The 11,532-nt window shown below is 38.1% G+C and overlaps 1 non-coding gene across 1 annotated transcript; it reads left to right on the forward strand.

Annotated features, from left to right (window-relative positions):
• Window positions 1-6,868: 6,868 nt before the first annotated feature.
• On the forward strand, window positions 6,869-6,940 carry TRNAR-UCU (transfer RNA arginine (anticodon UCU)). The gene has a single exon. It is a non-coding gene; the product is annotated as a tRNA-Arg (tRNA).
• Window positions 6,941-11,532: the final 4,592 nt, after the last annotated feature.

Here is an 11,532-nt window from a genome sequence, read left to right on the forward strand (position 1 = left end):
GAAAGAAAAAAAAAAAAGAGAGGATCAAATTTTCTAGTAAATACTAGAAAAAAAGGGCTTTCTACATAGGGATCGTAAAAACAACGATTTTTCCCTATCAGCTGTAGGAAGGAAGGACACTTCACGAGAATCAAAAAACGAAGAAAGTATGGCCTATACTACTACTCTATGGATAAAGTTTCTCAAATTGATAGAGAAAGCACCGTAAAGATCAATTAGTGAGCGACTGGGTCGATACAACTAAAAAAAACTGCTTACTTATCCCATGATATGGGGCAAAATTTAGGAATCCGCTTATGTAATAGAGCCGATCCACTAAGGGATTAAGCAGCGGTGTAGTATCAGATCCCAAAGATAGTAAGTTCTTTTTTCTTTCTTATGGAAAAAAGTCTTTTTCAAGGATTCTATAGAGATTTCATATATGAAACCGGGATAGTTACCTCTCAGAAAATTTGAACGAAGGCTCTATATCTATCTATGCTTCATTCTTCTGAAGGTGGGAAAAAAGATCAAACTGATTATTGATAAAAATTAGGGTTTGAAACTTAGGTAATTAATTTCTTCTGCTTAACCCAAGAACAAATTGGATCGATTTTTGATAAATCGAATTCAGTTAAGATAGGGGAAATTCAGATAGCAATTTCTGAGCCGTATGAGGTAGGAAACTCTCAAGTACGGTTCTAAGGGAAGGAACTTCCTATTCCGACCGAGGAGAACAGGCCATTCTACAGGGTGATTCGGAAATTGCGGAAGCTTGGTTTGATCAAGCTGCTGAATATTGGAAACAAGCTATAGCGCTTACTCCGGGAAATTATATTGAAGCACAGAACTGGTTGAAGATTACGAAGCGCTTTGAATTTGAATAAGACCATGCTCCTTCTTTTTCATAAAATGGGTGGTTTGGTTGTTGATCCATTAATCAAATAAATTAGGTCGTAAGATCGAATCAAGAATTTCATTATATCCATTTCTTATACCTTCTATTTTATATGATATTTCATAAGAATAAACCATAGGGATAGGGTCTAGAATAGAAGTAATAAAGTGAATAAAAAGAGGGGGCAATCTAAATATTGCTAATATATTAGGACCATCTTATTAATAATTCTAATGAGTTATCTTGGAATTTAGAATCAAATAAAAAACCCTATATTATGCTCAAGGAAAGTAGATATAGATAGGAGCTTATGCCCTCAAAAAAAATACACTAGTTTCTTAAATTAAAAATAAAAAAGATTTTTTTCTTACGTCGAGAAATATTTGTTTTTCAAGATAAACAATGTCCGTTAGGCACCTAATCTTTATGTCATAATAGACCCGAACACTTGCCTCGGATTGACTTCAATATATAATTGCTCCAGTGAATAACTAAAAAAAAAATAGAAGGATGGTAGATAGTAAAGAAAAGAACTAATCACAATATCTATCTTTCAAAATCTATCTTTCAAAATCTATCTTTCAAAATATATATCTTTCAAAGATTCACTAAAAAGACAGTTGGCGGGTCTCTTTGTATGTCTTGTCCGGAAAGAGGAGGACTTAATGATTATTCGTTCGCCGGAACCAGAAGTAAAAATTGTTGTGGATAGGGATCCTGTAAAAACATCTTTTGAGGAATGGGCCAGACCCGGCCATTTCTCAAGAACACTAGCTAAGGGCCCTGATACTACCACTTGGATCTGGAACCTACATGCTGATGCTCACGATTTCGATAGTCATACTGGTGATTTGGAGGAGATTTCTCGAAAAGTCTTTAGTGCTCATTTCGGGCAACTTTCCATTATCTTTCTTTGGTTGAGTGGCATGTACTTTCATGGCGCCCGTTTTTCCAATTATGAAGCATGGCTAAGTGATCCTACTCACATTGGACCCAGTGCTCAGGTAGTTTGGCCTATAGTAGGGCAAGAAATATTGAATGGTGATGTAGGCGGGGGTTTCCGAGGAATCCAAATAACCTCTGGTTTTTTTCAGCTTTGGCGAGCATCTGGAATAACTAGTGAATTACAACTCTATTGTACTGCAATTGGTGCATTGATTTTTGCAGCGTTAATGCTTTTTGCTGGTTGGTTCCATTATCACAAAGCCGCTCCCAAATTGGCCTGGTTCCAAGATGTAGAATCCATGTTGAATCACCACTTAGCGGGATTATTAGGACTTGGGTCTCTTTCTTGGGCGGGGCACCAAATTCATGTATCTTTACCAATTAACCAATTTCTTGACGCTGGGGTGGATCCTAAAGAGATACCACTTCCTCATGAATTTATCTTGAATCGGGACCTTTTGGCTCAACTTTATCCTAGTTTTGCCGAAGGAGCAACCCCTTTTTTCACTTTAAATTGGTCCAAATACGCAGAATTTCTGACTTTTCGCGGAGGACTAGATCCAGTAACCGGTGGTCTCTGGCTGACCGATATTGCGCACCATCATTTAGCTATTGCTATTCTTTTCCTAATCGCAGGTCATATGTATAGGACCAATTGGGGTATTGGCCATGGACTTAAAGATATTTTGGAGGCTCACAAGGGCCCATTTACAGGACAAGGCCATAAGGGTCTTTATGAAATCTTAACAACGTCATGGCATGCTCAATTATCTCTTAACCTAGCTATGCTAGGCTCTACAACCATTGTTGTAGCTCATCATATGTATTCTATGCCTCCCTATCCATACCTAGCTACTGACTATGGTACACAACTTTCCTTGTTCACACACCACATGTGGATTGGCGGATTTCTAATAGTCGGTGCTGCTGCACATGCAGCAATTTTTATGGTAAGAGACTATGATCCAACTACTCGATACAACGATCTATTAGATCGCGTCCTTAGACACCGCGATGCAATCATATCCCACCTTAACTGGGTATGTATATTTCTAGGTTTTCACAGTTTTGGCTTGTACATTCATAATGATACCATGAGTGCTTTAGGCCGTCCACAAGATATGTTTTCGGATACTGCCATACAATTACAACCTATCTTTGCTCAATGGGTACAAAATATCCATGCTACTGCGCCTGGCGTAACAGCTCCTGGTGCAACAACAAGTACTAGCTTAACGTGGGGAGGCGGCGAGTTAGTAGCAGTAGGTGGCAAAGTGGCTTTGTTACCTATTCCATTAGGAACCGCAGATTTTTTAGTCCATCACATTCATGCATTTACCATACATGTGACTGTATTAATACTTTTGAAAGGTGTTTTATTTGCTCGGAGTTCCCGTTTGATACCCGATAAAGCAAATCTAGGTTTTCGCTTTCCTTGCGATGGGCCTGGCCGAGGGGGAACATGTCAAGTATCCGCCTGGGATCATGTTTTCTTAGGTTTATTCTGGATGTACAATGCAATTTCGGTAGTCATTTTCCATTTCAGTTGGAAAATGCAGTCGGATGTTTGGGGTACTATAAGTGATCAAGGGGTGGTAACTCATATTACAGGGGGAAACTTTGCACAGAGTTCCATTACGATTAATGGGTGGCTTCGAGATTTCTTGTGGGCACAGGCATCGCAAGTCATTCAGTCTTATGGTTCTTCATTATCTGCATATGGTCTTTTTTTCTTAGGTGCTCATTTTGTCTGGGCCTTCAGTTTAATGTTTTTATTCAGCGGCCGTGGTTATTGGCAAGAACTCATTGAATCTATCGTTTGGGCTCATAACAAATTAAAAGTTGCTCCTGCTACTCAGCCTAGAGCCTTGAGCATTATACAAGGACGCGCTGTAGGAGTAACCCATTACCTTCTGGGTGGAATTGCCACGACATGGGCATTCTTCTTAGCGAGAATTATTGCAGTAGGATAGTGGCTAGGAGGATTTGAAAGGCATTATGGAATTAAGATTTCCCAGGTTTAGCCAAGGCTTAGCTCAGGACCCCACTACTCGTCGTATTTGGTTTGGTATTGCTACCGCACATGATTTCGAAAGTCATGATGATATTACTGAAGAACGTCTTTATCAGAACATTTTTGCTTCTCACTTTGGGCAATTAGCAATAATCTTTCTATGGACGTCCGGAAATCTGTTTCATGTAGCTTGGCAAGGAAATTTTGAATCATGGATACAGGATCCTTTACACGTAAGACCTATTGCTCATGCGATTTGGGATCCTCATTTTGGTCAACCCGCTGTGGAAGCCTTTACTCGAGGAGGTGCTGCTGGTCCAGTGAATATTGCTTATTCTGGAGTTTATCAGTGGTGGTATACAATAGGATTACGCACCAATGAGGATCTTTATACTGGAGCTCTTTTTCTATTATTTCTTTCTACGCTGTCCTTAATAGCGGGTTGGTTACATCTACAACCCAAATGGAAACCAAGCCTTTCGTGGTTCAAAAACGCGGAATCTCGTCTCAATCATCATTTGTCAGGACTTTTCGGGGTAAGTTCTTTGGCTTGGACAGGACATTTAGTTCATGTTGCTATTCCCGCATCCAGGGGGGAGTACGTTCGATGGAATAATTTCTTAGATGTATTACCCTATCCCCAGGGGTTGGGACCCCTTTTGACGGGTCAATGGAATCTTTATGCCCAAAACCCTGATTCGAGTAATCATTTATTTGGTACCGCTCAAGGAGCGGGAACTGCCATTCTAACTCTTCTTGGGGGATTCCATCCACAAACACAAAGTTTGTGGCTGACCGATATGGCTCACCATCATTTAGCTATTGCATTTATTTTTCTCATTGCCGGTCACATGTATCGAACTAACTTCGGAATTGGGCACAGTATTAAAGATCTTTTAGAAGCGCATACTCCTCCGGGGGGTCGATTAGGGCGTGGGCATAAGGGCCTTTATGACACAATCAACAATTCGATTCATTTTCAGTTAGGTCTTGCTCTAGCTTCTTTAGGGGTTATTACTTCCTTAGTAGCTCAACATATGTACTCTTTACCTCCTTATGCATTCATAGCACAAGACTTTACTACTCAAGCTGCTTTATATACTCATCACCAATATATTGCAGGGTTCATCATGACAGGGGCTTTTGCTCATGGAGCTATTTTTTTCATTAGGGATTACAATCCGGAACAGAATGAGGATAATGTATTGGCAAGAATGTTAGACCATAAAGAAGCTATCATATCTCATTTAAGTTGGGCTAGCCTCTTTCTAGGATTCCATACCTTGGGCCTTTATGTTCATAACGACGTCATGCTTGCTTTTGGTACTCCAGAAAAGCAAATCTTGATCGAACCTATATTTGCCCAATGGATACAATCTGCTCATGGCAAGACGACATATGGGTTCGATATACTCTTATCTTCAACGAATGGCCCCGCTTTCAATGCGGGTCGAAGCCTATGGTTGCCCGGATGGTTGAATGCTGTTAATGAGAATAGTAATTCGCTTTTCTTAACAATAGGACCTGGGGATTTCTTGGTTCATCATGCTATTGCTCTAGGTTTGCATACAACTACATTGATTTTAGTAAAGGGCGCTTTAGATGCACGCGGTTCCAAATTAATGCCAGATAAAAAGGATTTTGGATATAGTTTTCCTTGTGACGGCCCAGGGCGCGGCGGTACTTGTGATATTTCTGCTTGGGACGCATTTTATTTGGCAGTTTTCTGGATGTTAAATACCATTGGGTGGGTTACTTTTTATTGGCATTGGAAACATATCACATTATGGCAGGGCAACGTTTCACAATTTAATGAATCCTCCACTTATTTGATGGGATGGTTAAGAGATTACCTATGGTTAAACTCTTCACAACTTATCAATGGATATAATCCTTTTGGGATGAATAGTTTATCGGTATGGGCGTGGATGTTCTTATTTGGACATCTTGTTTGGGCTACTGGATTTATGTTCTTAATTTCCTGGCGGGGGTATTGGCAGGAATTAATTGAGACTTTAGCATGGGCTCATGAACGCACACCTTTAGCTAATTTAATTCGCTGGAGAGATAAGCCCGTGGCTCTTTCCATTGTGCAAGCAAGATTGGTTGGATTAGCTCACTTTTCCGTGGGTTATATATTCACTTATGCAGCTTTCTTGATTGCCTCAACATCAGGCAAGTTTGGTTAATTTAGTTTGTTTTTTTGTACTGTATCAGCACCTAGTTCATTACTCTTGATAGAGAGGGAGGATCTGCCTTTTTAGATTTCTTTTTCTATTTATTTTTCCATCTAGGATTAGAACCGTATACTTGGTAATAATAGCAACGACACATTATGGCAAAAAAAAGTTTGATTCAGAGGGAGAAGAAGCGGCAGAAATTAGAACAGAAATATCATTTGATTCGTCAATCTTTAAAAAAAAAGATAAGAAGCAAAGTTTCTCCCTTGAGTTTGAGTGAAAAAACGAAAATGCGAGAAAAATTGCAATCCCTACCGCGTAATAGTGCACCTACACGCCTTCATCGACGTTGTTTTTTGACCGGAAGACCTAGAGCTAACTATCGACATTTTGGGCTATCCGGACACGTACTTCGAGAAATGGTTTATGAATGTTTGTTACCGGGTGCAACAAGATCCAGTTGGTAAGGATAAAATACCCTTTCGTATTTGTATGGATTTCTGGAATTGATAATCATAGAGGAGCCCTCTTTACCATTCTGTATAAATGGACTATTCTATTTGTATAGATATTGGTAGAGGGGCGTATCCAACCCTCTTTTATCCACTAGTTACCCCTCTTTAGTTTAAGAGTATAGAGCAGTTTGGTAGCTCATAAGGCTCATAACCTTGGGGTTGCGGGTTCGATTCCCACTACCGCCTCCATACTCCTTCTTTATGATATATGCATGATATAATATATACATCATGCATTTGTATCTGGATTTTTTGATTTCCTAAAAGAGTTTTGGTCTAACAGTTTTTTCTCGGAAGAAGCAAAAAAATAAAAGAAAGAATAAAATATGAAAGAAAAGCGTCCATTGTCTAATGGATAGGACAGAGGTCTTCTAAACCTTTGGTATAGGTTCAAATCCTATTGGACGCAATCTTATTTCTATCTATTCTTTAAATAACTATACTAAACTAAAAACAAAGAAAACTTTTTTGCATGATTCAAATGAAAAAGCTTTCTCAACGATTCCTATTCTACTAACAAGAGTAGACATGCAAAATTTATTTGTTACTGAAGAGAAAACCGTTCCAGCTGTTCCTGAATAGCTTCCTTCAAAAGGATTTCCGCTTGCTCGGTGAATGTCTTGCTAGAAGATATAATTTCTTGGAATTGAGGTTTAGTATCTTTTAGATGTTTACGTAACTCATCCAGAAATTTATTTACCTGTTCAATTTCTAACGAATCAAGATATCCTCTTGTTCCGGTATAAATAGTAGCTATCTGCTCTTCCACTGGGAGAGGATTTGCCTGGGATTGTTTAAGCAATTCCCTTAATCGTCGACCCCTTGCCAATTGATTCTGACTTGTTTTATCGAGAGCAGAGGCGAATTGTGCAAAGGCTTGTAACTCTGCGAATTGCGCTAGTTCCAATTTTGATTTGCCAGCTACTTGTTTCATGGCTTTAATTTGAGCCGCGGATCCTACTCTGGAAACAGAAATACCCACATTAATAGCGGGTCGAATTCCGGCATTGAATAGATCCGCAGATAAGAATATTTGTCCATCTGTAATGGAGATTACATTAGTAGGAATATAGGCGGAAACGTCTCCAGATTGAGTCTCAACTATTGGTAAAGCGGTCATACTTCCTTCGCCTAAAAGAGAATTTAATTTAGCGGCTCTTTCTAAAAGGCGTGAATGCAAATAAAAAACATCCCCTGGATAAGCCTCACGTCCGGGAGGTCTTCTTAATAGAAGGGACATTTGGCGATAAGCTTGTGCCTGTTTGGAGAGATCATCATAAATTATTAAAGTATGCCGTTCGCGGTACATAAAATACTCAGCCAGGGCTGCTCCCGTATAAGGAGCGAGGTATTGTAATGTAGCAGGTGAATCCGCCATTTCAGCTACTACAATAGTGTATTCCATGGCCCCCTCCTCATGGAAAGTAGTTACTACTTGAGCTACGGAGGATGCTCTTTGACCGATAGCTACATAAACACATATTACACCTTGCCCTTTTTGATTGAGAATTGTATCTGTGGCTACTGCTGTTTTGCCAGTCTGTCTGTCCCCAATAATTAACTCTCGCTGACCGCGCCCTATAGGGATCATCGAATCGATAGCAATAAGCCCTGTTTGAAGAGGTTCGTATACGGAACGCCTGGAAATTATACTTGGAGCAGGAGATTCAATTAAGCGAGATTCGGAAGCTATAATTTCGCCTTTCCCATCAATAGGTTTAGCCAGAGCATTTACAACACGACCCAAGTAAGCCTCACTCACGGGTATCTGAGCAATTCTTCCTGTTGCTTTTACAAAACTTCCCTCTTGTATCATCAACCCATCGCCCATTAATACAATCCCAACATTTTTGGATTCCAAATTCAGAGCAATACCCCTAGTACCTTCTGCAAATTCGACTAATTCACCTGACATTATTTCACCAAGACCTATAATACGAGCAATCCCATCCCCCACTTGAACTACGCGACCTATATTCTCAATCCCTACTTTCCTATTATATTGTTCAATACGTTCGCGGAGAATTTTATGAATTTCGTCGACTCGAAGGGTTGCCATTAGTGTTTCTTGACTCTTTTTTCGGAAGCAAGGGGAAAAATAATGCCTAAATTCTAAACGAAAGTAGAAGTTCAAGGCCTAATTAATTTAATTATTTCTTCCATTCCAGGGACCCGAGAATGCCAATATTAGCACGAATCGTACGGAAATGTAACTCGGTATTCAAACAACTATTCAGAGTTCCTAGAGCTCCTTGTACGGCCTGTTGGAAAACCCGCTGTCGGACCTGATTCATTGCCCTTTGTTTTTCAAAATAAAGGGTTTCGTTTTTAGACTTTTCCAATTGTTCCAAACTAATAGAAGTAGCATTAATCAAATTTGCTTTTTCTCGTTCTATCTCAGAGTATCCATTCATTCGATACTCATCCGCTTCTAGTTCGACTTTCTGTAATCGAATCCGAGCTTTTTCGAGTTGCTCAATGGTCCCTCTACGCAATTCTTCTGAATTTCGAATAGTACTCAAGATCCTCTGTTTTCGATTATCTAATAAATCTTTTAATGAAAGTAGATTATTTTGTAAGTTTACAACTTTTATGATCTCTTCCCGAACCAAACATGAATCTTTCGATTCATTTGGCTCTCACGCTCCTTTTTTTTTTTCTATAGCTATTTCCATATCTTTTTTTTAAGTAATGAGCCTATCCTCTATCTTCTTTTTTATGTTTATATTTCAATATACCGAAACCTATATAAGACTAGATAAATATTAAGAGGACTCTTCCGCCTAGATAAAAATATATCATGGTCAGCAAAGTTGTTTCTTTATTTTTATTTGCCCTCTAGTTAATAATTTCAATTTCATTAAGAAAAACTAACTAAATAAATGGAAAATGAAAATTAATAGAATTCTTTTTTATTTTTTTTTTCTTCAAATCCAAAAAATTTCTCTTTTTTATACATAGGTCGTCGATTCGGCATTGGTTAAAAAAGGGCAGGGTGCCCCCTTTTTTTTCTAGTAAATAGTTCAAACCATTTTATCGATATGAGTGTTCTATATCAGATAAATTTTACATTAGCTATTTCCCGTTTAAATTGGTACTAATACTAATATAGTTGTAGAAAGAGTACCTCTTTTTGCCTGGACTTCAAGCAGTTTAGCTTTAACCGTGTTAATGGTCTCACATTCTTGGTTTATAGAGAATCAAAGTTGATTTACCAATGAGTCGCGAAATGCTATGGTTCTTCCATATGATTTCTGAATTTATTCAGAAGTAATTCGTCGAGATCGTGCACCCTTTTCTTATTTATCCGAAAAATACTAAAAAATATTATAAAGTGCAGCCGGATAGATCCAATCTATTCTTGAAATAGACAACTCGCACACACTCCCTTTCCAAAAAAAATCAAAACACCAACCACTACAGTTAGATTTATTAGATTTGTTGCTAAAATATCGGTATTAAGCCCGAAACTGCCAGCGGATGGCCAGTGAGCTAAAAAAACGAAAGAATGGGTTACATTTTTCATATGCTCTCCTCTTATAGATAGGACGAACAAAGAACAAAGTTTTTCGATCACTTACTTCGCTCGCCCTTTTTTGATCGGTTTTTTTAATGCAAATAGATTCAATCTAGTAATTTCTTTTAGATTAAGTCTTACGTCTTGTTTGACCGGTGAAAGACTTCCTTTGTTGAAATGTTCTGTTCCCAAAATTCCTAAAATAAAAGGAAAAAACTTTCCACTTTCCTAAACTAAGGACGGGAAATAAGAAGGTGAGCATATCTTCTAAATTAATAATACTCAACTCAGCCCTTCCTAGAATGGGGTATTATCTGTCCCGATAAATAGATAATTCCAGGAGTAATAAATAGGAGTAAATTAAATAAAGTATTGATATAATTGGAATTGTGGAAGCAAATACCAATTTACTAAAAAAAGAAAAAAGTATCTAATCGAAATCGAAAGAATTTTTTTTTTAAGATTAAACAAAAGGGTTCGCAAATAAAAGCGCTAGTGCCACAACTAGTCCATAAATTGTTAAAGCTTCCATAAAAGCTAGACTAAGCAATAAAGTACCTCGTATTTTACCTTCTGCTTCTGGCTGTCTCGCAATACCTTCTACAGCTTGTCCTGCAGCAGTACCTTGACCAACTCCAGGTCCAATAGAAGCAAGCCCTACGGCCAATCCAGCAGCAATAACAGAAGCAGCAGCAATTAGTGGATTCATGGTGAGTAGTTCCTCGTGTCAAAAAAAAGAAATGGTTAAGGATACAATCAACCAATAAATTCTTACTTCTAAGCTCTATTGGGGAGAAGTAAAGTAACTAAAAAGTACAAATTGAAATCAAATTGAAATGATAATGTGAATTGTCCGAACTACATAGAAGGGAATTCCATATCCATATATCGGATTAGATAATGAATCTAACCTAGGAATATATAATATAATATCCTATATATATACATTTGTTTCTTCTATTTTGTTTGCATATTTTCTCATTTTCTATTGAATCGGATTCTAAAATCATTGCTTAAAGTGGAAACCTGCATAAAAGAGGACTCCACTTATAGACATTAAGGATATTATAGTATAGATCTAGCCTGACTCCACCCTCCTTAATGCATATATACTTTGAAAATTCCATAATATAGTCTATTCTATTCTCTCTCCTACAACTCTAGGCTATATATTCATACGCATTTCTAACTATTTTTTTGCAACCAAGCAGATTATCTGGAACCATGCATGAATTGAGCTAAGCTGCAAAAAAAAAAAATACTATTTCCAAAAAGAGTCAATTCAATGATGACCCTCCATGGATTCACCTATATAGGCTGCGGCTAATGTTGCAAAAATAAGAGCTTGAATACCGCTTGTAAATAATCCAAGAAACATGACCGGTATAGGGATTACTAAGGGGACTAAAGAAACAAGAACAACAACGACTAATTCATCCGCCAATATATTCCCGAAAAGTCGAAAGCTAAGCGATAATGGTTTT

This window comes from Triticum urartu, unplaced genomic scaffold (assembly GCF_056163025.1).
Source record: "Triticum urartu cultivar PI428250 unplaced genomic scaffold, HENAU_Tu73 scaffold282, whole genome shotgun sequence".
NCBI classification, from domain to species: Eukaryota; Viridiplantae; Streptophyta; class Magnoliopsida; order Poales; family Poaceae; genus Triticum; species Triticum urartu.